Raw genomic sequence first — 27,753 nt, 5'->3', positions numbered from 1 at the left:
TAATCAAGGTTAAATATGAACAACATACATGTATGTAATGTATATCGGTTTGGTATATATTTTCAAGGGATTAAAACTGGTATTATATTTTCTGTTTTCCGTTCCGTTCCGCTTTCCGTTTTTGTACAGGAATCTTCATATGAAAATAGATATGAATAAATCAACTCGTTCTTGATAATCAAGGTTAAATATTAACAACATTTATAATGTATATCGTTTTAGTATATTTTATATATTATCAAGGGATCACTGTATATATTATCAAGGTCTCATATATTCTGTTTTCCGTTCCGTTCCACTTTCCGTTCCGCGTTTTAGTAATAACCAACGAGGAAGTGTACTTCCTCACTCAGTATATTCTCTTTTATAGTCAGAATCATACATAAACATTGTTAGTCACCTTGGTTTGTGAAGAATTCAAAATGGTAGATCAATTGCACCCATGTGCGGATCAAGAGGGTAGTAGATCCGGACCCCATTTTGAATTTTCAGTTATCAGGCCCGTAAAACGCGGGGGTGGGGCGCCCCCCTCCCCATTTTTTTCTGAGTAGAGTATTTAGCTATAGAAAGTTTACCTTTAGATGCTGTTTGCCCCCCCCCCCTTTTTGTTGCTGCATGTAAGGTTGAGCACCGGCAAATTCCAGGATTTGGGCAGTAAATTGGGGGGGGGGGGTGTTTTATTTTAATATTTTGTTTATTTTTTTTTGCTTTGTCAGTTTATTTTGGGAAGGTGCCCCCCACCCCACACACATTTATTGGTCAGTTAAGGGGTTTTTGTTGTTGTTGTTTGTTTGTTGTTTTTTTTTGTTTGTTTTTTTTTTTTTGTTTTTGTTTTTTTTTTTTGCTTGTCAGATTTTTTTTTGGAAGTTGACCCCCCTTTCATTTTGAAACCATTGTTATGGGCTTGGTTATTAAATTTACGAAGTAAAGTAACTCAAAGATGATCTTACCCCCCCCCCCCCCCCCCGAAACTCAGCCTCCTTTTAAGTTGTAACTGCATATAAATACGTATACCCTTGCAAGACACTGTGTACATTTGCATGAAATAATGCGAATTGTCAGATAGTTACTGTACCCAGTAAATAAAAAGATGCCCCCTTCTTTTTTGGGGGGTCGATTTTTTAAAGGATGGACACATCCCAACCCCTTTCCTCCAAAAATTCCTGGTTTCGCATATGGCACCGGTCACATTCTATCGCAAGGGGAAAAAATCCGTAATACCTACAATATTAAACATGCTTTTAATATATTTCCTCTACCTTTTTTCTTTTATTGAAATATTTTATCTCTGGAGCAAGGTTAGTAAAACAAGATATTTGCTATTATTTTCGAAAGATGGGCAAAGTACGTGTAGTTATAGATGTAATACCATATTTTTCAGATTTAGTTGCAATCACTGCATCTTACACATGTACTTGGTGATATTTCTACAAAAGTCAAATCAACTTTATGAATATTTTTTATTTATTTATTTATTTTTGAAACATGAAAGTAGGTGGTTGTATTTCTGACATAAAACATAATTTTCCACAGGGGCTTAACCCCTTCATAAATCCCGTATTTAGCATATTTTAAAATTTTTCAACTGACTTATTTTACCTAAATTTAAACAACCTTCACCAAGGAAAACTCAACATTGAAAACGAGTGAACAAAAGATGGAAAGTGAACACTTAGAAGGACAGAAATACCTGTGATATTGGCTGCAATAAAAACTGAAACACTGAAAGATAATTTATTGTGCATTAAAACTAAATTATGCGTGATAGAGTTTCGAGAACTTTTCATTACAAGTCTCTATGTGTATGCCTTTATTAACATTGGATAAATTATTGCCTAACACCGTCTTAAGTATGTTACGAATGAAATTGCGATTCCCGTTACGCTTGGATCCACCTACATACTCTCACTCAGTGCAGGGAGTGAATATGACGTCACAGCGGAAGTGACGCCGAGTTGTGTCTGCAGTGGCTGTGTTTAGGACGAAGGCAGCTACATTACTTCGTATTTTGCCGTATTTTCAACGCATCTAATCGTATTGTTAACATTTTTTTATTTACTACAGCATTTCCTCGGCGATATTGACGCGACAGGTGGGATTTTTCGAATGTAAACTGCAAGGTTAGTGAAAAATTCGAGAACGTTGAAATGACATGCCCAGTGAAATGACTTACGATAGAAATTACGAAAATTACGCATGTTGGTGAGGATTCTTGAATATCTTGAGTGCAAAGACTGCATAATATTCAGAACACGGATGTTGAAATGATTTTGGGACGTTTTTTATTGTTGTAGTGTTGAAGGCTCGAGGGGGTTAGTCATGCCTGGCACAACTAACCCCTATGGTGCGCGTGCGCTAACTAACCCTGCTTAGACTGAACAAACACTGACTAAGCCTTGGTTTTAGGCCAAGTCCACAAAATAAAGTCCAAATAAAAAAGAACACCAGCACAAACAACATTATATAAGAAAAATAAAATTGATAAACACAAAATCATTATAAATTAAAGAGAAAGAATGAATTCAAACATATTATTAGTGGTATTACTATATAATAACCCAACATTTATTAGAATATTTCTTGTTAGTTGGCTAAGTTAGTTAAGACTAACCCAACATTTATTAGAAAAATTATTGTTAGTTAACTAAGTTAGTAAAGACTAACACAAAAAGAAATGGAAATTCTTGTTAGTTGTCTAAGTTAGTCTGACTAAGGGCTTTTTTCTTGAAAACCCCAAATTCCAATAATCAAAATAATTCCAAATTCAAATAATACACTGTTTACATATCATGATACAAGTCGTGTGATATACAACATGTATCATGATACAGCTGTCACCAATTGAATTAAGCTTTATCTTAACATATAATTCTTTGCTAACTCCACAGTTATAAAAAATATACAAAGAATATCTTGATAACCCTTACCAAAGTTAATAAAAGGTGGATTTATAGTCTTGAAATTGTTTTTTTTTTCTCTGCTACCTTTTTTCAGCCATTTTAAAACATTAAAATTTGTTAGGTTGTATGTAGAAGTTACAAACAAAACAATGTAAATTATCTACTGTATCACAATACATACATGACATTACGATACGCGTATCGTCAGCCCTTGTGATCAATATGATCGATGTATTGCTGTATCGTTACACCTCTAGCGCATGCACATGCCCATATTTTCTAAATATTTCATATTCCTTCCTCGTGAAGAGACTCACAATAAATAGCTATGTAAGAAATCTAAAGATTTTCATTGAAAACTATGAGAGATACAGCCATATAAGTATTAGCAAATCAGAATCCGCATTCTTGCATTCAATTTTCATAGTAGCACAATGTAGGAACCCATTACACCTATCTATGATCTAAATTCCATCCTGTTTTGTTAAAAACTAAGAAAGTTAGTATTGTAAGAGCCATTTAAAGTTTAAACCAATCAAATTGCAGCACACTTGCATGAGCGTGTTTTCACAATATCTCATATATTATATCAAAATGTAGCGCCTTGTTGCGTATGACTATGTATTAAATTTCAAAGCATTTCATCAAAAAACACAAAGGTTATTGAGATTTTTTGTGTTAGTCAAACAGAGCAAAGCACACATGCATGCACATGCTTTCTTGCTAATTCAACCACCTCTTCATGTCCACACCACTAATATAAGTTAATACAATGAAGTTCAAAGCATATCATAAAAAAACAGGAAGGTTAATGGTGTTTCAATTGCTTCAGTCATTTCACTCCTTGCACGTGCACACATGTGCATGCAAGTATAGGTAAAATGGCCTTCCTTCTGCACATCTACACAACATGCCTGTTAACCCTAAAAGGTTTCATCTCAATCAGTTGAGTAGTTTCTGTGATGACAGAGAAAGAAGCATTAATGCTTCCAGACTGTCTCAACATGAGTGAAGATCTATGGCTGGCATTAGGTGAAAATGAAGAAGCAATGCTGCTTTAGGTCAATAGACATATGCAAGTTTATAATTCCAATGGGACATGTCATCCTATCAATTAGAAATTTTTCATAGCTGTTTTATTTGTTCTTGATAAAATGTTGACAAATTTTCATGACTTTATGTCTTTCTTTTATGGAGTAAAAGTAAATGTCTCATTAATTTCAAAATAGCCCTTATATAGCAAAGAAAAAAAATCCACAAATAATAAGACCACTACAGAATAGCATTTATCATATAAAACCTGACAATAGATATATGATTCCCCACCCTTCAAAGCTAAAGTGAATTATAAAATTGAAATTAATTAAAATAATTATTTTTAATAAATATATCTTTATCCCAGCTATCTTCCAAAAGAGATTTCAGTCTCTCTTCAGTCTATAACGATACTTTTGGTATACAAGTACCCATCCTGATGTATTTTCATTGTATTTTATTAAATTTCAGTTTGTGTGGTAATGTTGCATACAGTTTCAAAGTACAGTGTCATGAGCTCTTATACAGTAACATGTGATATAAATGCTAATTATCAAAATCCTGCTTCTCAAAATCAAAAAAAAATATAATAATAATAATAATTCAATCAACCGCCAGAGTATTTTTATAAAGTAGGTCAAAGGTAAAGGTCAACTGAATTGTAATATAACGAACTCACTTGCATTGAACTCTCTTTATTTGAAAATCGGTTTGTTTGAAATGAATTTGATTTCTCCTAAAATACTGGTATAGTTTCTTTGCAATAAATACTCGTTTAGATTGAAATCAGTTAATTTGAAAAACTCTGTTAATTTGAAGTGATTTTGGGGTCCGCTGAATACAAAGCTTATAGCAGTTTTGATAACGGTTACATTGAAGTTGCCGATTGCGACGCCTGGACTCAGGTGACTGACTATATATACGAAGTCTAGCACGTGTTAATTTTTAACAGGTGATTTGATGTTGGTGGACCTGTACAAATTTAATTATGTGTTGTATAGATAAAACAATAATCATTGAGCATTTCTCACCGGAACATATTAGTCGCCATTTTTATTTTCTAACTACGGCATTAAGACCAACATGGATAAAATGCGCAGGGATGTCATGTAAAAATTGGTGTGTGGAGAATAGGGCTGTGTATTGACAAAAATATTTCGATAAGATATTTTATAAAGCAATATGCAATATATTGGATTCTTAAATAAGTCTAGCAAAAAGGTCTTGTAAATCATTTAATGAATAAATTTGACAAAAACTGGGTGTTTTATTACCAAATTGGAAGTTCATACATGTATGTCTCACGGTCTTTACAAAGAACACTTCAAATTCAAACTTTTAATGACTGTAAAACTAATATGTTAAAATATAGTTGTCTATGTATTCTGCAATAGTTAATTAAGATGTGTTATCTCCTTAATATTTATTTTATTATTGACCAGTTTTAATTAAAAACAGTTAAAAATTATCTTTGGTGACTGAAATTCCCAACTTTTTCACAGAATTATAAGAAAAACTGTCTGCCCGATACATATTGGAAGTTAGTTTGTCGATACAATACATTCCTGAATATCGATATGTATTGATTAATCAATATATTGACACAGCCCTAGTGGAAAAAGTGCCGGAGTAAATAAACCCACTGTAATTAAGTAAATGGAAAATAAACTTCTTGAATTGAAGTATATGAAGCATATGTTTTCAAAGCTGATGAGACAGGGCTGTTCTATAGATGTGAACCTGACAAATCATTGTATCTATGTGGCAATGTTCAGGATGAACTTTTTTCGTGTGTAAATAGTCTTGATAGTTTTCTAACACAAATCAAAAAAAAAAAAAAAAATAAAACAGTAAAAAAAATTTAGGACTTTTTCGAAAAATAGAGATACATACATTTCTGAAACACTGCATGTAATGTTATGTAAAAAAAAAAATGAATTCTCACATGTATATTTTTTTTTACTGTACAGTCAAGCCTCGTTACATCGAACTTGAAGGGACCAAGAAAAAACTTCGAGATATCTGAGGATTCTAGATATCGAGGGTAAAATACTTAAAGAATAAGTGGTTGGGACAACAAATCACTTCGACATATCCATGGTATTTGAGATATCAGTGTTCGAGATAACGAAGTTCAACTGTATCTACATTTTTTATGTAATTCATAGCACACAGATATAATGAAATTCGGTTAATTTGAAATAAATCTCAAGGTCCCTTAAATTTCAATGTAAACGAGTTTGACTGTATATGGTATTTTACAAAAGCCAAAGTGCCAAGCAATGCAAGTGCAAAGTATCAAATCCATTCCTCTTACAGTTCTGGATATAGGGTATGACAGACAGACAGACAGACACCATATAAAGTGATCTCTAAGTGTTGCTTTTACCAAAATTTTTTTTCATAATTATTTTGTTTTCTTACCTCTCTGAAGAGCATGACAAAGGTTACATAAGTGATAGGTAGAAATACATGTATGGGATGTATTGGTGTAATCTTTTTAGTGAGCAGATTGCATCATGCATTATCTGCCCTTGCTGATCTTTAACAAGGGAGACTTCTCCTGAAATAAGAAAAATTATTTTCAAAAGTAAAGTTACCTGTTACTCTTAAAGGGACATAGACACAGATTTGAAGTTTTGAAATATTTTCTCAAATTTTCTGTATTAATTTATATCATGACATATATATGGCTATAGCATTTCACACGGAAATATAATAAGAACTTATCTTATCTGTAAATTATTGAAACTATGAATTTTGGGACACATTTGATTGACACATCCTTGCACTTTCACAAAGTAAACTTTTTCCTTAATACTTAAGAAAAGTAGGTTTTTTGATGTATATTAATGAAAATTAAAAAAAAATATAATCCAGAAAATTCAGAGTAGAAATGTGAGAAAGCAAAACCAACTCATCAGTATTGTCAGTCCGTGCTTAGTGATGTGTGCAGAGTTTAACAAATTGAACACAAAACAGTTTACGTTCCATCGGGTGTGTTCAATTTGTTAAACTCTGCACACATCACTGAGCACGGACTGACAATACTGATGAGTTGGTTTTGCTTTCTCACATTTCAACTGTGAATTTTCTGAATTTTATCTTTAATTTTTTTCATTAAAACACAAAATTTCTACTTTTTTTAAGTATTAAGGATGAAGTTTACTTTGTGAAAGTGCAAGGATGTGTCAATCAAACGCGTCCCTAAATTCGTAGTTTCAAAAATTTCCAGATAAAATAAGTTTTTATTATATTTCCCTGTAAAATGCTATAGCCACACATGTCATGATATAATCAGAAATTTTAGAAAATATTAACTTCAAATCTGTGTCTATGCCCCTTTAAAGGTCATACACAAGGAAATAATTTCACTATATTTTACTAATAAAGCCTTGATTAAATTAATCAATTAATATGACCTCACTAGATAAAAGATGAAGAAAAATGAATAATGCTTGGACAAAAATTTGAGACCAGAAATAAAATATATTCCTTATGCAGCTTTTAATAGAGAAAATTGATATTATTGATAGGTAAGATACCTTCAATCATGTGGATTTCACATGCTGATAAACAGTTTACACACCATCCAGGAAGTTGCATCATGAGCACCTAAAAAAAGAGTATTCCTTAAATTCATTGATTGCCCACAAGTATAATATTCCTAATATTTGAGTCAAAAATAAATACTGTAGGTCTAAAATGAGAAACCATAAAAGAAAACCTGAAAAGAAATTGTCTCTTTCTACAAAGAACAACAACTGACTAAGTTCATTTTGATTTGCTATTTCCTGGCTCCAAGCTTAGCATGGCATAACAAGGGTCTACTGGAAAGAAAGAGTAAATTATTCATATGGTAAAAAAATTAACAAATCAAACTTTGTAAATACCCGTGCATTTGGTTTTGTCTTTGATTTCGACAAAATGTTATTGATCTCCAAAAATTTTTGTTTTTGTGCGCTGAGCCACAGTAAAATTTTAAATGTTGTAGAACTGTATATCCATATCTAGATTCAGTAAGAAATTTCTAGTCATTTGACAAGTTAATTTCACAGTTTCACCAAAGTTTGATTAACAATGTTATGGTTAATAAAATATTATCCAATTTAAGCTTATAATATTATTAAAGTGCAATTTGTCAAAGTAAAAAATGCCTCTAAAAAGAACAAGTGGCCATGGGCAACAATGCTCACCCGAGTCACTATGGCCTTGCTGTTCTACTTTTTTTTTTTACTACACATGAACACATGATGAATGACATGATGATGTATATTTATTCATATGTAAAAATTTGATTGTCCATTGTGGCCCCACCCTACCCGGGGGGGGGGGGGGGGGGGGGTCATTATTTAAACAAACCTGAATGTACAATAAGTAATGAAGCTTTCAGAGCAATTTCATTTTCTGGCCCACAGTAATAAAGCTTTCACAGAAATTTCATTTTCTGGTCCACTGATTCTTGAGAAGAAAATTTTTAAAAGATGCCATTAAATTTACACCAAGTCTTAATTATTTCCCCTTGAAAGAGGATATAGCCCTTCATATGAACAAACTTGAATTTCCTTTACCTAAGGATGCTCTGTGGCAAGTTTGGTTTAAATTGGCCAAGTAGTTTTGGAGAAAAAGATGAAAATGTGAAAAGTTTATGTCGCCGCTTCCAACAACAACAGTGACAGACAACATACAAGTTTTGATCTGACAGAAAAGCTCTCTTGAGCCTTTGGCTCAGGTGAGCTAAAATAGTTGATGGAGAAATAAAATTTATTGTTAATGACAGTTTAACTTATGTATTTTAAAACTCTTTCTCAACCATGGATATTTCTAAGTGCTCAGTTCAGTGAGTTTATGAACTTTACCCTCTATTCTTGAAACCTTAAGTATCTGTTTCTCAAAGGGTTTTTTTTTTCAGTCCCATCTATTGCCATATTAATAGGCTTATCTCCAGGGGGTCCTCATGACTAGCAATTACATAAGCAATAATGTTTTTGGATATAAATATATTAAAATAAATAAAACTGAATAATTAAATGACAAGATATGCATTCGACATTGGGTGACACAATTGAGGAAAATATTCTGGCATGTTACCCTCGAAGCCATGTGGTATATGTTATAAAGCATACAGTTTAGACAAATAATCCAAGGATGTTTTCATGACGCTTAGAACTCAAGGCTCTACATTAATGTTTATTCTTACTTGTCCACTCGGACAAGTGATTGTGAAATTTACTTGTCTGAACATAACTTTTACTTGTATGAAAATATTTCATAAAAGACCTATTTAACAAATTGAAAAAAATATTGTACATTACAATAGTCTATAATACATTCATTGAGTCTGTTTTTGAGACTTTGAGTGGACACATATTGCAAATTACTAAACTGTATCATCCTATCCTAAAGTAGCTGTAAATCATGTTATATAATTACATGTATGAAAGAAAAATAGTAACAACAAGAAATAGCTGACTATATGACTTGAAATTTCTCTTTGCCTTCTTTTGCTTATCCTTTGCGCCTCTGTCTTTTGCTAAAGCTCCCCTACCAGATAATAAAAACCCAAATTTCCTTCAGTAAAAGTACAGGTTTCAAAGTTACTGTAGTTCTAAGTAGTCAACTGCCTGGTACATCAAATATTAAAATTGTGACAAACGCCTGAAAAACATCAGATATTTCAGACAAGTTTCATAGTACCATTCATCCTGATCAAGTTTGACAACCAGGGCCGTCTTTATTACGAGCAGGATCAACATTTAACTATTTACAAACAGCATGCATGGCATGTTTTCATTTTGAACCTCCGATAAAAAGTTGACAACAGATTTTAATTCTTTAAGTTTCCATGCTCAGCTAAAAAAGAAAATTCTTCCTAGAAAAATATCCCTTGTCAAATTGGACAAGTGGTCAGCAATTATATCACTTGTTCATGAAAAATTTTCACTGGTACTGGACAAGTGGACAAGCGTACAATGTCGAGCCCTGGAACTATGCCCCATATTTTGTTTACATTTGCTTAGCAACCAACAGCATTAAATCTCGAACCCGAGCTATTGTAATATGTAGCATAAAAGCACACGAGGATGATCAAGAGGGTGTTACGTTCTGTTTCCATTGTTTGTTATATTTGTTTCTGGCGTTTGTTATTATCTGTTTCTGATGTGATTCAGAATTCTTCATGGTATATATAGTGAAACTTTACATTTGTGATAAAAACATAATTAAAAAATGTTTTTAAAAAATGTAAATGATACTAGTAGTATAAAAACTCATTTTTAAGAATTTTAGAGTAGATTATAAACATTGAACCTAATAATGGGTCCTAGAAAAAACTTTGTGATATCCTATGATTCAAGATACAGAAGTTAAATTTTAACTTAAAATATGCACATGTAGCATAGCATAAATTTTGAATTCCATCTTTAACACTCAGTTATACCTCGATAAATATTACTAATTAGAGAAGGAGTGCAATTAATATTTCTATCTTCATGATAACACAAATCTAAATAAGTCAGTTATTTTTATAGCTAATTTAGCCTTCATTAAGTTCAATAATTTTCTTTAAATCTGTTCAGAATCAGACAAGTAAAAAATATTTATGCATTCAGACACAGGGTTTAACATTTATAGGGCATGTCTGATCGACACGGACTAGTAAAAGTTTGGTCCTGTCTAAAAATTGAGTGTACATCTGACATGTAAATATAACAAGTGTGCAGCATGTGTATTTTATTCATCTGCACTCATGCACAAACAGGATTCGAAATACCCCAAACTGTAGGGGTCTACAAATACAGTCATGACTTTAATGATTTTGAGTTAAGTTCAAAAACATGTAATTGTAATTGGAAGCATTCTATCAATACTAATATGTCAAGTTTCATCCACCAATATAATGCTACGACATTGACAAGAAAAACGATGCGTTTTCTACATGGGCATTTCTTCAATCAATTTGTTTATGTACCAGTATAAAATTATAAGAATCCTCTTGGGTTTTAATGTGATGGAGAAGGGTGAATTTAGTCGCCGGGATGTTGTAACGTGGTCTTAAAACTCTTTAAAAGCTTTGGGGCACGAACTACTTTGAAATTGGTTAAATAATCTAACTGCGTCTCCAGACGAGCCCTCACCACACCTCACTTAAACCAGTAAACAGCTGTTAAACCAGGTCTGAAGCACAGTATTATTTTAATGATTAGAAAATTCTATCTACGACTACTTCCTCTTCCAGATGATTGCAGTCTATTGCAGTGCAAACAAAAAATGAGTTTTTATATTGTTCGGTTTTGGTGCTTGGTATCTCCACTGCTTTACTGTTGTTACAAGGATTACAGCAAGTTAAATAATGAATTAAATAGTTAATTTTGTATATACCGTGCATGTTCATGACTGGTTGGTTGTCAAACGTGTGGATGCAGCCATAAGGTAAAATACCATGAGTCGCAAAGCGCGGGTTATTCGGAATAGCCTAACAGTGCTATTAAAATGACTGTGTATTGTCCAAGTGTGGATATCTTTTTAAAACTTTGATAGATTTGAACTTAGGCGACTAACCGTGTGTATTTAACTGTTTAAACATTCTTCTTATACTTAAACAGCAAAACATTCCCCGAAACCATTCTTGTAAGTCGAATAATCCTCTAAGTGTCCTCAGTCCTCGGTTGGTACCTCAACCTTACTGCCATTTTGGTTGGCTAAATAACCCGAACTACTATCGTTTCGTACATGTAAATTGCCAACTTTTTTTTAAAATACAGAACCTTTAATTCTAATAAATAATAGATCTTATTTCCTCTAGTAGTCCATCACATTTTTTCAGACCAGCTGTACAGCATTTGAAGACAGAATAAAAAGATAAATATTTATTTATAACTGCCATGTCGAACCTCGTATTAGTCGATGTTGAAGAAAGATGGTGATTAGGGTAGAAATGCACAATTCATTTATTTTATTGGATAATCCTATCGCAAGTAATTTATATAATCGTCAGGATTTTTTTTTCATAAATATGCAATATTTCAGAGAATTAAAAAGTTTTGAAATTATTAGTAAATAAACATGATAAATGGCAATATATTGATAATGTATTTTTTATCACCCTGTACATGTAGGGTGCACTGTATATCTGGTAGAGTTTTGAAATGACATTTGTTTAATCATAAAATATGCTCTAAAAGTAAAGAAAATGCATGTATCTAATTAAATAAACGAGCATGCAATGCCCAGGGACCTATATAGTAATATACTAATTAAATAAATATGACATAATTTATCAGACATGTATGCACCATATCTTGTAAAATATTGTATTGTGTCATAGAGGATGTCCTATTACACACCTTAAACATACACATTGCCCAACCACCCTGTTATATGTGTTAAATATTACATGCATAGTTATGTAATTTGTTGTGTGATTTACATTTGTTGCACAGTACTTACATTACTTAATATTCTATATTACATTGTTTAAAAGAATTTATAATTATTTTAAAAATAAAGACTTGGGTCTCTTTATTCTGGAACAGACAATAGTAACTAATTTAATTTAGGGTACACATCAGGAATATAATTTCTGTGTCTGTGATATAGTTGGTTTGGCTTTTAGATCAGTCTCTGTGCAGTGTCTAAAACTTGCACTACTCCAGTGGAGAGGATGATTCCTCTTGATTCTGGAGTCAAAAGATCAAGGTTATGATTGCACCATATGGATATAGAATGAAAAGGAGAAGGTAATGAACATTGATCAATTTCATAAAGACAACAAACAATACAAATCTAAAAGCAGGGCATAAACACAGACCCCGGAAATTCCAGAGGTGGGATCAGGTGCCAAGGAGGAGTAAGCGTCCCCTGTTGACTGGCCACACCCGCTGTGAGCTGTATGTATTGATCAAGTAGATGGAACATTCCATAGTCAAATTTAGTATAAAAACAAAGGCCTAACAATTGGTATGAAACAAGTCGGCCAAAATACGACCCAGTGATAGGTTATATTTGCTAACAAGTAAATCACTCTACACCTTGATTAAACCTGTGTAACAAATTTATTTCCTATATAACCTAATAATTTCTCTGTAAACCTAATTACACTAATGTTTTAAACTATTGATTGATTTACTACATGCTTCAATACATCGTGACATCATGTTGTATGGGGTTTATTTGATATAGAAACTATTCATTGTGATGTCACATTATTCAATTTTTAACCCCCCCCCCCCCCCCCCCCGCTTTAGCTGTTTGTACGGAAATTTACTCTCTGGCTTGCTAACCAATCAGATCTCATGTTATAAGATACATAGGAAATAATTAAGGACTTTTATTGAAGGTTATATAAAGATTTTTTTCAATCCAAAGAAACATGAATGATATCAACTGAGGAAATGAAATTGATTGTTTTGCCAAACTTTTTCATTCATAAATATCTCTAAAGCTTTTGAATATGATCCATATATACTGCCCTACTCATCTGCAAAAGTGGGCACAAAACTGGTTGTTACAAAGGAACTTGGAAGTACTTAGTACACATGGACTACTTGGGAGCTACTTCGCAGTTCGGATTACTTTTTCTGTTTAACACGACAAATTGCTATATTGGTTACAACCAAAAGATTTACTTAAAATGCTTCAGTTATATAATATCATTTGGTATATTGATAGTGATACATCAACTTTGTTTATTTATTAGTATGTTTGCAAATACATGCAGGCACATACCTATGCTAAAGTGTTAATTCACTTCGATTTTTTATTATTTTAATAGATACTCTCTATTTTTGAATTTCTGATCTGTTCCTAGAATGAATTTCATAAAATTTATAAATTCATTAAAAATGAATGAACTTTTCTGCAATTTCAGTACCAGTAAATGAAGCCAGGTTTCTGAAATTTTCCATTTTGACATTTCTGAACAATTTAAATTGAAATTAATTTTAATTATGTATATAATATCTTGTAGTTAAAAACATCAAAAGAATTGTTAAAATGTATATATGTAATATAAACTAATTGTGAACTTATTTTATTTAAAATATATGTAGTAATGTGATTAATGAGTGGTTGGTTGGTTAGAACTATTAAATTTTGCATCAAAATGTGAATACTTGTTGGTGATTCATGAAACAACTCATTATCTCAACGTAGATGGGACTGAAAAAACTTTGAGATATCTCAGTATTCAAGATATCGAGGGTTTATTTCTTAAAAGATAAGTGGTTGGGACATCCAGTTAACTTGCACATATCCATGGTATTCAAGATATCAGTGTTTGAGATACCAAAGTTCAATGGTATATATATTTTCTGTGACTGAACACTTGGAATATGTGTAATACACCTGTAATACACCTGCACAAACATGTTTTTAGAAAATAAACACTTATTTAAAAAAACACTATCTAAAATTACAGTGTTTTCTTCTGACAAATATTAGGATTCAAGGAGGCTCATTTATAACTATGAATGACTAGAAAGGGTCAATAGTTCAATGTTGTAATTCCTTTTAGCTTGACATTTGAAATTTAGAGTAAAAACATTAATGTTTTATACTCAATTTTTATAATATTCTAATGCTGCATATATGGGCTAAATGTAGCATGAAAAAGTATAATATTTTATCATCTATGGGACTATAGTCATATGTTGTTACCAACCATAAAGCCCTTTGGACTCGATGGGATTTGATCACACAACCAACCTGTATCTGTAACCCCATGGTAATTTTAAAGGGGATGGAATAAATGGGTCAGAAATACTTAAGCTTGTCCCTTAATAACCATTCCTTTAGCTCTTCTATCTGAGTATTCTTAGCTTTAAATCAAAAGAAATTGAACTTAAAAATCCAGCTGTTTTACAAAAATTATACAGTCCTGTATCTTTATATTTGTAAAGGAAAAAACAAAAATGTGCAGATAGTGATTGATTGTTTGTTGTTTAACGTCCCTCTCGAAAATTTTTCACTCATATGGAGATGCAACCACTTGCCGGTGGAGAGCTGCAAATTTTGTCCTATACTTGGCACTTACAGCCATTGAGCAGTGAGGGATCTTTTTCATGCCAGCACCTACTGCGACAAGGGACCTCTGTTTATATGGTCTCATCTGAAGGACCGGTCTCCACGTGGGATTTGAACCCGCGACGTAAGGATCAACTTCTTACTCCGCGACTCTAGAGCAGACGCTCTAACCACTGCACCATGCAGGCGACTGCAGATAGTGAAAACATTGACAGGGTATGCGATATATGGTAGAGTCAACATATTTAGTGCATGTTTATTAATTTACCATTTGTATGTGGCATAAAGGATAGAGCTTTTGCTCCAGAGTTGCAAAGTAAGGAGTTGATCCTTACTTCGTAGGTTTTAATCCCATTGTGGGACCTGGAAACTGGTCCTTTGGATGAAACTGTAAAAAGCAGGTTCTTAGTCGCAGTGCTGGCACAAAATATCCCTTACTGCTAATGTTAACAGCCATAAGTGCTGAGTACAGGTCTAATTTTGCAGCCCTCCACAGGCAAGTGGTGGCTTCTTAATATGAGTAAAAAATTCTCGAAGGGACATTAAATAAACAATAAAAAAAATCATTTTACCAAGGAGAGAAATTAATTGTTAATAAACAAAACATATCGTTTGACATAAACAGATTAAAATATGAAATCTAATTCAATTTGAGCAAATATTTTTCAAATGTAAGAATTATCAAAACTTCCTGAGGTACTGATTATTTTTTAACTCTCTGAATGAATGTGATGCTTGAAATTCTTTAGAATGATGACTTATTTTAAGTGCATTTGGATGATCATATAAGACTTACAAACAGTGTCTCAATGAGCAGCAGTATTTGGTTTATGTGACTACATAAGTAGTGCATATAATCAGTATCAATTGATCTTATAAGAGGCTAACAAGCCATTTCCTCTGCTCAAAGTCACCGGCATGGTGCAATGGTTAGAGCATTTACTCTAGAGTCAAGGAGTAAGGAGATGATCCTTACATTGTGGATTCAAATCCCATAGCGGGACGTGGAGACAGGTCTTTGGAGGAGACCGTATAAACTGAGGTCCTGTGTCGCAGTAAGTGCTGGCATGAAAAAGATCCCTCACTTCTCAAAAGCCATAAGTACTGAGTACAGTTCTAAATTTGCAGCCCTCCACTGGCGAGTGGTGAATTTTCAATTCTCGAAGGAATGTTTAACAAATATGGAGATCACTTTTGTGTTTTGAAGATGAAAGGTAAGGAACATTAAATGAATTGAAGTGTGCAAAACTACTAATACTAACTCGAGTTTTACAACAACAAATATAAACAATTCCATTATCTCAGTATTCCATTTATAAGTTTCTGAGAGTTTGTTAAGTTATAAATACTGAGTATGGTTGGTCTTGTTTTCTTGATCAACACCGCTTTTCAAACCCTAAAACTTAACCATGATTTTCTAAAGGAATAGAATTTTTTTTTTTAATTTTGCTTTTCCATACAGGAAAGATCTATAAGCATGCTCTTTTTTTTTTAAAACAAGTTAATCTACTTTCTCCATTTCTGAAAAATATATCAAAGGAACTATACATTGTTTTCAATTGCAAATACAAATATCTAAAATGAAAAACTGAGGAATCTAAGATCATTGTCATATAAAGATAAATGGTCCAAATTTTAGTTTCCCTTTAAATAATTTTGGCCTCTTCCCTCTGTAAGTTCTAAATTTACAAACTGCCATTTTTAATTTTCCTATCTTTCAAGTAAATTAATTTAACCAGTGCTTAGCATCACTGCTTGTACAAGTGTTTCGTCATGTAAAGAGAATCTTTAGTCAGAGGGGGTTGGGGATCAAATATATGCAAATTTGGATAATGAAAAATAATAGAATAGGAATAATGTTGCTAACTATGAACAAAAAAGTTTGTTTTTAATTAAAGTTGTTTTGGTCTTAATTACCTCTGTCAACATTCAAAAATTTACCTATATTTGATCTACTATTACAAAAAAGAATGGCAAAATTAATTTTGTTTCCAGCTCTTATTAGTGTCATGACTGTGCTTGAATAACAATTTTATGAGGTCAATCAACAAATGTTTGAAATATGTTCTTTGGAAATGTGTTTATTTGTTTATTTTTCAGATTTCTCCCATTAAATCCGATAACTTGTAATGATACACAAATTCTAACAAACACAATTCATGTATTTGCAATATGATATTGAAAAAGCACAAAGAAATTTAGCTGTTATGATTGCCTTTCTACAGTTATTTTAGCTCGAGTTTCCACTTTATGACCATGTATAAGGCTATCTTTGGTGTTGCAAATTCTCCTCACATTGTAAAGAATTAAATGTTAGCACCAATATTCATTTATTAAGTAGATATTTTGTTTGTTTTAGTTTAGAACATTTTTGATTATACTCTACAATGTTAAACAAGCGTTTTGTCAACAAGTTAATGTCACCTAAAACCCTGAGTTAACATGATCGTTAAAGATTGAAAGGTTCATAGAAATGAACATGGTATAAACATGTTTTCTGTACTTATCTTTTTCCCCTTCTTCATTGACAATTTTTCCTCAATTGCCCGATTTTAACTAGTCTTATGAGATCTATCATTTATCTGTTTATGTCTTTTCCTATCAATGTACATGTATGTTCTATCTGTTTACATCTAAATGTAAGTACAGATACTATCATTAAAATTCTTTGCAAAATGTCTGTTTTTATCTAAGATTATTTTCTATTTACTTTTCATTAATAAAACAACGTTTGGTAAATATACTGTGAATACTTACATATTGAGACGTAAAGTCAAGACCTTTCATCATTTCCGCTATTCCTATGCGCATGCAGCAGTGCGCATCGGAAATGTCCTGTTCGGATGCGCGCGCATCAGCGCGCGTCTTAAATATCAAATGTGTGTTATGGCTGACGATAAAAGTGTGTGATGGTGTAACACAATTTCACATCTTACTATTATTCTGAGGACTTTCACCAAATTTCACCACGTGATGTAGTTCGACATTTTGTGACGATATAAGCAATTTTTTTCCGAGGACGTGGAAAAAGTCCTCGGAAGAAATTTACGTCCTCGGACTAAAGGTGTTTTTTTACACCATAGTCCTCGGGAGATCGGTAAAACCAACACACACACACACACACCCTCCCTCTCACACACACATACACACACTTACATATATATATATATATATATATATATATATATAGGAAAAGGCATGTCCTTAATATAAATGAGCCGTGAAGAATGATTCGTGATTATTGCCCCTTTCTCAAGTAAAAGTGTTGAATTTCGCATATAAAATTAATTTATTATATGATTGAATAATTTCCATCTCTCTGATTGGCTTAGATCCAACAATGTTAGAAAAATACTACGTTATATTGAGCAGCACGTGGCCTTCCCGGTCAACATAAGGAATTATTTCCGGATCAATGTAAGGAATTATTTATTCTACATTGGACCAAAAATAGATAATCATATATATTAAAACAATTATTGTTATTTTTTGAGGTCAATACGATGATTTAGACACCTTCGAAGTACAATATTCACCTTGCCCTTCGGGTTCGGTGAATATTGTACTCCTCAGGTGTCTTAACCATCGTATTGACCTCAAAAAAGCAATAATTGTACATTAAAGAATTAAGTTACAGAATATAATTATCATATCTTAACTCTTTGTTGGACCTGGAGGAAAGAATGTTATCCGAGGCCGTAGACCTTGAAATTGTCAGCAAATGCAATCTCATATTAAATAAAATACTTATTGACATTTTTATGCCCCCGGATCGAAAGATCCCGGGGGTATATTGTTTTTGTCCTGTCTGTCTGTTTGTCTGTTTGTCTGTTTATCTGTTTGTCTGTTTGTCTGTCTGTCTGTTGTCAACTTTAACCTTGCTCATAACTTTTGATTGGTTGAAGCTATGACTTTCATATTTCACATGTGTATTTCTTGTGACAAGACCTTCTTTGAGTACCATCATATTTGACCTTGACCTTGGAGTTTGACCCACTTTTGCAAAATTTTATAAGACTTTAACATTGGCCATAACTTCTGAACAGTTGGTGCTTGGGGTTTCAAACTTCACATGTGTATTCTATGAGATATTCTTTGGATACCAACAACTTTGACCTTTTGACCTTGGAGTTTGACCTACTTTTGAAAAACTTTAACCTTGGCCATAACTTTTGAATGGTTAGAGTTAGGTCTTTCATACTTCACATATGTATTCCTTGTGACAAGACCATCCTTTGGATACCAACCACTTTGACCTTTTGACCTTGACCTAGGAGTTTGACCTACTTTTGAAAAACTTTAACCTTGGCCATAACTTTTAAAATGGCTGATACTAGGGCTTTCATACTTCACATATGTAATCCTTGTGACATCACCTTCCTTTGGATACCAACCACTTTGACCCTTTGACCTTCACATAGGAGTTTGACATACTTTCGAAAAACTTTAATCTTGGCCATAACTTTTGAATGGTTGGTGCTAGGGCTTTCATAATTTACATATGTAATCCTTGTGACAAGACCTTCCTTGGATACCAACAACTTTGACCTTGACCTTGATGTTTTACTTACTTTTAAAGAACTTTAACCTTCGCCATAACTTTTGAATAGTTGCAGCTTGGGCTTTCAAATTTAATCTTTTTATCTTTTGGCCTGGATTTTGACTTGTATTTGAGAAACTAACCCTCGCCATAAGCTGCCATAGGGGGGCATCAGTGTTTCACAAGCACATCTTGTTCTTACTAATTTTCGGCTATAATTTACTCATTGAATTGTTTACAGATTTCTCCGATTGCCGAATCATGACAAGGAGCACAGGGCATAGTGACCTGTCTACAGAGGGTGGTTACTTCTCCATGGTTGCTGATCCCAACTCTAATAATTTAAGAGGTCCGTCATTGCTCTGCTCCCGATTTGTCTTTTTTTTTGTTGTTTTGAAATGGACTTCTGAGCTTGATTATTGTTCGTTATTTCCATATCTCTTTGCCCAAACTCAGTCTATAACTGTTTTGTTATACCCCTCACGTAAGATTTATACATAATATCAGAATACTAGTGGTAAGACTTTTGAACAGATTTTATCAAAATATAAATAAAAAAAATATAAATGCAATACTTTCAAATTGGCTTTATCAATATAAAATGAAGAAATCATCAATCTCTTTCAAAAATAAAATCATAAAATTATTTTATCAAAGAAATTATTCAGCATATGAACATCTCGGGCAAATTGTAATGGGAATCATAACAGGTGTTCCCCAAACGTTCCCTCGATCCTCCATGGGTCCCATTCCTTACAAGCATCACTAAATATTGATTTTTTTTTTTTTGTTTAATGAATTAACACTTTATTGCCAGTGGTTTTTTTTTTACTCAGAGAACTATATCAGCGTGGTTCTTTGGTAAAATACCAAAGAACATCGCTTATATAGTCCTTTGAGTATAAACAAATCAGATATCAGCTCAGGTGCATGTCCATTTTTTCCTAGATTCTGAAGAACCAACCAAAGCACTTGGCAAGTTTGTTGGCGACATACTCAAGATAAACTTTCAACTTATTACTGAAAATTTTCAGTCTTTAACATTATAAAAAGTGTAGTCCATTTTTAAATACCGATTCCGCTGTACGAGGAGTGTTCCAAAAACAATGTAATTTTATCTACTTCGCGTGTAACACTCACGGTAGCTGAGACGGTAGTGCGCTTGATCCATGCTCGGAAGGTCGTGTGTTTGAATCACGGCCGCGACTTACCTAAGTCGATAAAAAATAGGTAGCAACTGTTTCTCGCCGAGCGCTCGGCACTTTGAAGTGAAAGTTTCGGGTTTTTCAGATGAGACCTTAAACACCGAGGACCCTTCCCACTGTAGGAGTTAGCACGATAAAGAACCCTAGCCTCACTGCTCAATGGCCTTAAGTGCCGAGTAAAGGTAAAGTTTGAATTAGCTCTTCACCGGTATATGGTGACGTCTCTATATGAGTGAAAGATTCTCGAACGGGACGCAAAACAACATATAATCAATCAATCAATCTTCTTCGCGTGAAACTCGTGTAAAATATCCTACTGAAACCACATTGACACGTTAGATTGATCACTGAACCGCAGCGGAAGAAGATTTTATGTTAACCATTTTCAGGTCGAGACCACTAGATTTTCTGACGTCAGCATAAATTTGCATGTTAAATTAGCTATCTGTTTACTTTACCGACTGTTGAATGATTCGCAATGCAGTGATTTTTTTTTTTTCACGTGATATACATGTACATAGTTTTAGACAGTAGTATAATATGCGCAAGTATTATTTAACTCCTCAATATCATCACAAAGTTTTTATTGATATTCAAACGTTAAAGCGTTTGTACGGTATTTGTAGCAACTATTAATCATATAAAACAGCTCCAATATTATATATGAGCAAGGAACAGTGTCTTTGGAATATAATCTTTCAATTTCAGATTTATAATGTAAAAAAGAAACTGTACAGTTTTTCCGGTGACCAAGTAAATATAACGCAGTAGACCGACAAAAACCACATGCCGCTGTTGAATCGTAAACACGTAGTAGCCCGTCATGCTTTGCGATTCATTCAGTTGATTGGGGAATGGGTTTGAGGAAAACATAGTCACGTGTTGAAAAGTGCCTTCCATAAAAGGTAGTGTACCCGACCTGATTTTACTGACTTAGCTACAGAGTACACAGAGGATATCTATATTGTGTGGTTTGATATTTGCTTTATCCAACGAGTTGAATGGTGTATATTTGCGAGGCTTGCCGAGCGAGTATACACCATTTCAACGAGTTGGATAAAGTAAATATCAAAGCAGACAATTATAGATGTTCTATGTATCTCATCCCTGTAAACAATCCAAATCGATGACGCATAAATTGATGACGTCGCACAGTTTACGTTGACATGCCAAAAGAAAGTTATTTTTATATCATGACTGTACAGATTTTGAAATCTTGGAATCTTTTAAGAGGCAGTCCACCAAAAAACAAGGCAATGGGTGGCACATCGCATGTCATGGATTTTAATTATTTTTTGCATGTAGACTAATTAAAGCAAGTGTTTAAACATGGCAACATCAGAATTTTTCTAGTGTTCCTCTTGTCTTATTTTTGGTAAGTGCTTAACTTTAAGTGCAAAAAGGTCAACATGATGGTTAAAAATTTACTACGTTTTTGTTTTGTTTTATATGAAACAGATCCTCAAAAATAGATGTGTCGATCAATATTTTTTAGTATAAACCCTTCTTTTTTATTATATTAATGAATAAGACAGCAATTTATATTTCCTTAGAAAAAAATCGGTGGTCCGAAATTGAGTTAAACAGGTGACTCTTTGAATTCAATATCCAATTTTCATTACGTTGTACAATCCAATACAATTCAATGTCAAAACTTTCTCCTCATGGTATTATAAATACAAAGTACAAATTGTTAAATCAATCAAAAGTTATTGGGTAAAAGTATATTAAGATAAATAAGAGGAATCAAATTAACTACGTTATATAAATTTATCCAAATTGAACCGATCCCGACCGGAATTTTATGAAGAAGAAAGCTATTGTGATTCCATCGTGAAATTTGGTTGTTTTGTTGTAACATGGTTTACAAACTACTTGATTTATTTGTAAACATGTTTTCTAGGCGGCACTTGCCTTTAGTTTTGATTACTTAATAATTTTGCATTAATTTCGATCGGGGGCCATTTTATTTCAATCGGGATTGGTTTCTATATTAGAAATTAGAAATATTTCCTAATATCGACTCTTTATGGAATTCCATATACGACAGCCCACTGCTTACTGCCAACTTTTCACTGCCTACAGCCAACGGCTCACTGCTTACTGCCAACTACCACACATATTTGAATAAATTTTCATATTTATATTGATATTTATGTAAATTTTCATAAAACCAGGCGCGGATCCAGGATTTCTTTCGAGAAGGGGTCCACCCAAATAAAAAAAAATCCAACCCAGAAATATCTTTACAAGAAAAAAAAAGTAAACTCTTAACCAAAACGTGAAAACCTATTTCGTGGTGGTGGTGTGGGGATGGATTCTTATGCTTCATATCTTCATGTCTATGACTTTTCATACCAACTTAACACGGACCCGCGTTTTCTAGGGGGGGGGGGTCCAAGGTCACTTTTAGTTTGTTTAGTAATATGCATTAAATAACTCTACATATTCCAGGGGGAGGGGGGTCCGGACCCCCCCCCCCCCTAGATATAAGTCTTTAATTTGAGAAAATTTTTCACTATAGAAATTAACGGAAAATGGAAATTTGAATTTCAAAACATCTTTCCCCGCGAAACAACGAATCCTGTTTTTCAGTTTTTATGAATTGAAATCGTTATTTCACAAATTCATTCGAAAGGTTTTGTTGTCTCACGGGGGAGGGGGGGGGGGGCGTATTTTAAGATTAAAAACAGTTCCCATCGTATACTATACAGTAGTGCTCCCTCAAAAAAGACTCCTGGGACTTTTATCATTTCTTATCCAAGGGAATTATGTTGGATTGTGCCCCCCCCCCTTCCCCCCGCACTGAAATTGCTTTTCTTTGCCTGAGATCAACTGTTTTTACATAGAGTAATAGGCCTTTATGATTTTTTTATTAGTTTTTCTGATATAAATGCATATACCAACAAATATTACCCAAGATCCCACTAAGTCCCCCCGCCCCATTTTTCTGACGTATATATTTAAGTCTTTAATATCCCCCCCCCCCCCCGTCAAAAATCTATTGAATTATTTGCCTGCAAGGAAATGTGGGAATTAGATGTTTTGTATTTAAGAGGATATACTCTTTCCTCCTATTTATTCCTCCCTTGCCTTTACTGTTTAAAAATTAAAAAAATATGTAAATAAGGTTCATAAACCCTCTGCTCACCCATATAAAATGTTTCTATAACTCGTATGATTTTCCAAAAGAAATGTATTTTTTTAGTGAAATACAAACGATTATAGCATAGCTTAACTGCGGGCAAAATTGGACAAAAAAGACCCTTCAACTCGACAAGATTATAAAGGAATAGATATTTGTATCATTAAGAGTTATCTCTCTTATCAGAGTATCGATGAACCTTAATATTATTGTTATCTATCATAGGGTTTATTCAATTAAGCATGGGTATTAAAGATATTAAAGATAACAAAACAGGCAATATCATCTATGAGCAGTGGCAGTTGTCAGTAAGCAGTGAGCAGTTGACAGTAAGCAGTGAACAGTTGGCAGTAAGCAGTGAGCTGTTGGCAGTAAGCACTTGGCTGTCGTATATGGAATTCCATAGCTTTTCATTGTAATTTATCATAAAAATATGTCTGAATTTTATTTCTTTTCAGTAAGTCACATGTTTTTAAATCATTTCTGATCTTGGCTTTTGACCTTCTGACCTTAAATCAAGAGAGGTCTTTTTAAGGTCATTGGGAGTTATGCTACAAATTTGCATCGCAAAAGCTCTAAGGCTTTTGAGATATCGTTCGGAAACGAAAGTGTTAAACACATACAGACAGAAATTAGGCAGACGGACAGCTAGACAGAGAAGGGCAGCCGGACAGATCCAAATTAATATCTCCCACTTTGAGTGAAAGCGGGGGACAAAAATTCAAGTTTTAAACATATGTGGATTGAACATTATGCATATTGCTCACTTTGTATAGTAAACATATGTTTTGAGACATTTATGTTAGTAATACTTTGCAATTTTAGCTGTGAACGAAACATATATTTCCTGTTAGGATTGTTTATACTAATTGTTTGGCCATTATTTACACACTGAATTGTCGACGGATTTTTCCGTTATTTACCGATCATGACAAGGAGCACATGGTGGGTGTGACCGGTCGGCAGGGGATGTTCACTCTTCCATGGCACCTGTTCCAACCTCTGATGTTTTTGGAGGTCCGTGTTGCTTTGCTCCCGATTTGTATTGATTTAATTGACTTTGAGCTTGAATAATCTATGTTACCTCCAAATTTCATCTTAAACGCCGAACATGTATCTCTGCAGGTGGACAGTCTGAGCCCGAGGATACTTGTCGTTCGGTTCTTATTAATTCTTGAAAAGTACACAGCATAACGAAAGGGTATTGGCAGACGCGTCGCCCAGTAAAAAAAATGGCGTCACTCTTTTGAGGGACACAGACTCAAAGAGTTCAACTGGTGTTCCTCGGTTTATCCTCAGGAATATTAAACATATGTCATATGTGCAATCTTCAGATTCCAAGTTTTTGTATAGAACCAACATTTCTTACCAAAAAATGAAGGAAAATATAAAGTTTCTATCAGAGATATATTTGGCGATTCCTTTTCCAATCCCATGTGTTCTATTTCAAAATGTTTTGTCAAAAGCTGATATTTTGGTTACTAGCACTTCTTTTTTCCAGTAATCTTACTGGACAGAGCTTCTATACGAAAACTTGCTTCTATACAAACATTTTAATTTACCTTATCATTTTATTTAGTGAATGAAAGAATTTCTAGAAAAAGATTTCACATCATACTAATAGCCCATCACTGAGTACACCTTCCCGTAGACAACGAGAAGAAGACTGGATTAGAAAACTAGGCACGGCCTTTACATATATGGTAGCAATGACAATGTCGATAGTGTTGGGAATCTTTCAAGCCCTCAGTCTAGCAATTGGAATGTGTAGTTAACAGTAAAAAGAATCGTAAACTTAGTCATGAACATCGGTCTTACAATAAACCTATTATACACTATGTCTCCTTTAATTCACTACTACTTTATGTAAATAAACAACTGGGCCTTCATCTAATTCGTAACAAACTTTACTCTGTTTCTTTGAAAGATCTGAGTAGTATATTTGGAAAAGCCAAGGAAAGTCTGTATTTGGATTCCTCGCGACCATAATACAGTCTCGGATGTGTGATCATGGATATCGCAAATCATGGATTTTTTAAACCTCCACCTTTTACGACGAAAATACAGCTTAATCTACTCGTTTGTTCTTTAAACTTCAATGTGCCAACAAAGGAATTGATGCGGTCAATATAAGTAATATTCTTAATCACAAAAGGGTCCAGTCTTGTATTCCACCATATTTCGAATTGAAGAATACACCCTGTATTTCCTATAAATATACATCGACTATTGCTTCAAAACTTTTTAATTACAAGAAAACTTTACAGAAGATGGATATTGAGCATCTGAAACATAATCCTCCATCGTGTTCATGTTCTTCTTCACCCCACATCTATAGTCCTACTGGACACGTTCTTACTACTTACGTAAATATAGTTAAGGTTCATAAACCCTCTGCTCACTCTTATAAATTGTTGCTTTAACCTTAATGATTTTCTGAAAGAATTGTATTTTAGAAGTTAACCACAAACAATTATACCATAGCTTGCGGTTCACAATTAACCAAAAAACTACATTTCAACTTGGAAAATCTTTAAATGAATAAGACGCATTTATGTCATTAAAGGTTATCAGAGGATCAATGAAACTTAATAATTAAGACCTTAAATCACTTATTTTAGGGAACACCGATCTTTCAACTGGAATCATTATTTTATTAATACAGGTGGCTCTCGATGGCTCGAACTCCGATCTCTCGAAGTTCTCGATCTCTCGAAGTGAACCTCCGGTCCCGTTTGTTCCTCTATATAACTAAGCAAATTTACTCCTGATCTCCCGATCTCTCGAAGTTCTCTATCTCTCGAACCAAGACCTGGGTCCCGTTACACATATTTAATTGCGCATGTATACATGTTAATCAAGGGTAAAATTAATTCAGCTTGGACTTATCTGGGTAACAGTGAACGCCTGGGGCTAGGATGGACGTGTTAATTGAGTGTTTACATAGATGTTACTACACCTGTGAGTCGTCCTAGTATTGATATAATTAATTGGTTAGTTGGTAAATTATAAACAAATCGCTTTACAACTTATTTTGACTGGACGAGACGATGTATTTGAGAAAATAATTTAGGGGCGTGTCAGTAATTTTCCATAGATTATGAACTTTAATATTATTAGAGTCTACGCTATCCCAGTTTGGCAAACATTGCACAAGAAATCCTATCTCAAGAATTGTATACCGATTACGAGCAATCTTGTGAAGGACCGATCAAACCTGCGCCCGGGGCTAGAAAAATCGACAATTGCTATTCAGGTTTCATGTTATCATGAAATGAGAACAAATAAATATTGAAACTTAATCATTTTATTTATTCAAAACACGGTCATTGTTGTTGAAATCAAATAAATTACCTGTAAAATAACATATACTTCCGGTATGTATAATAGTAGAACAATGATGATCGGAACTGAAAATTCCGGATTTTATTCACTTTCAATCTCTCGAACCCCCGATCTCTCGAACTTTTCTTACGGTCCCTTGAACTTCGAGAGATCGATAGTCACCTGTATTATGAATTTTGTGGAGATTTCGCCAGGCGATTGGCCGGACACCAAAAAGAAGACTTTGACACTTTGTCAGAATGAATTAAATATATCAGATATATGTTTAGCTGCAGAACTGTAGCTCTCTGCTTGAGAAAATTCGGACAGTCAAAGCAGAGAGCTACAAATCTAAGCGTTGTAAAAACCTTCGATTTAGGCCGCCGCTTTTTGTCGCTCGCTTCGGCTATTATTTCTTGTATTTAATGCTTTCCCCTGCTTTAAAAGTGGTATCCATATAATTATCCATATATTTTACTCCTATTCCTGATACTTTATTTACCTTTCAACGGTCTCGAACAACCCTTTATGGTTTTGAAATGTCGGTTTAAAAAATTCCCATTCCGACGTCCATGTTATTGG

At 33.5% G+C, this 27,753-nt stretch overlaps 1 protein-coding gene and 1 long non-coding RNA gene across 2 annotated transcripts in view; both read right to left on the bottom strand.

Annotated features, from left to right (window-relative positions):
• The window catches only part of LOC133189389 (receptor-type tyrosine-protein phosphatase kappa-like), a 326,872-nt gene that overhangs the window by 273,421 nt on the left and 25,698 nt on the right, over positions 1–27,753 (bottom strand). The window lies entirely within an intron of this gene.
• LOC133189490 (uncharacterized) lies at positions 6,472–11,346 on the bottom strand. The gene is made up of 3 exons (XR_009721484.1): positions 11,316–11,346; positions 7,481–7,550; positions 6,472–6,498 (listed from the first exon to the last, which is right to left on the bottom strand). It is a non-coding gene; the product is annotated as an uncharacterized LOC133189490 (long non-coding RNA).

Source organism: Saccostrea echinata, unplaced genomic scaffold (assembly GCF_033153115.1).
Source record: "Saccostrea echinata isolate AGI-Se365-2 ecotype Australia unplaced genomic scaffold, CSIRO_AGI_Sech_v1 ptg000018l, whole genome shotgun sequence".
Lineage (NCBI taxonomy): Eukaryota > Metazoa > Mollusca > Bivalvia > Ostreida > Ostreidae > Saccostrea > Saccostrea echinata.
Note: the sequence above shows the minus strand (reverse complement) of the source record. Positions and strands in the feature narration are given on the sequence as shown.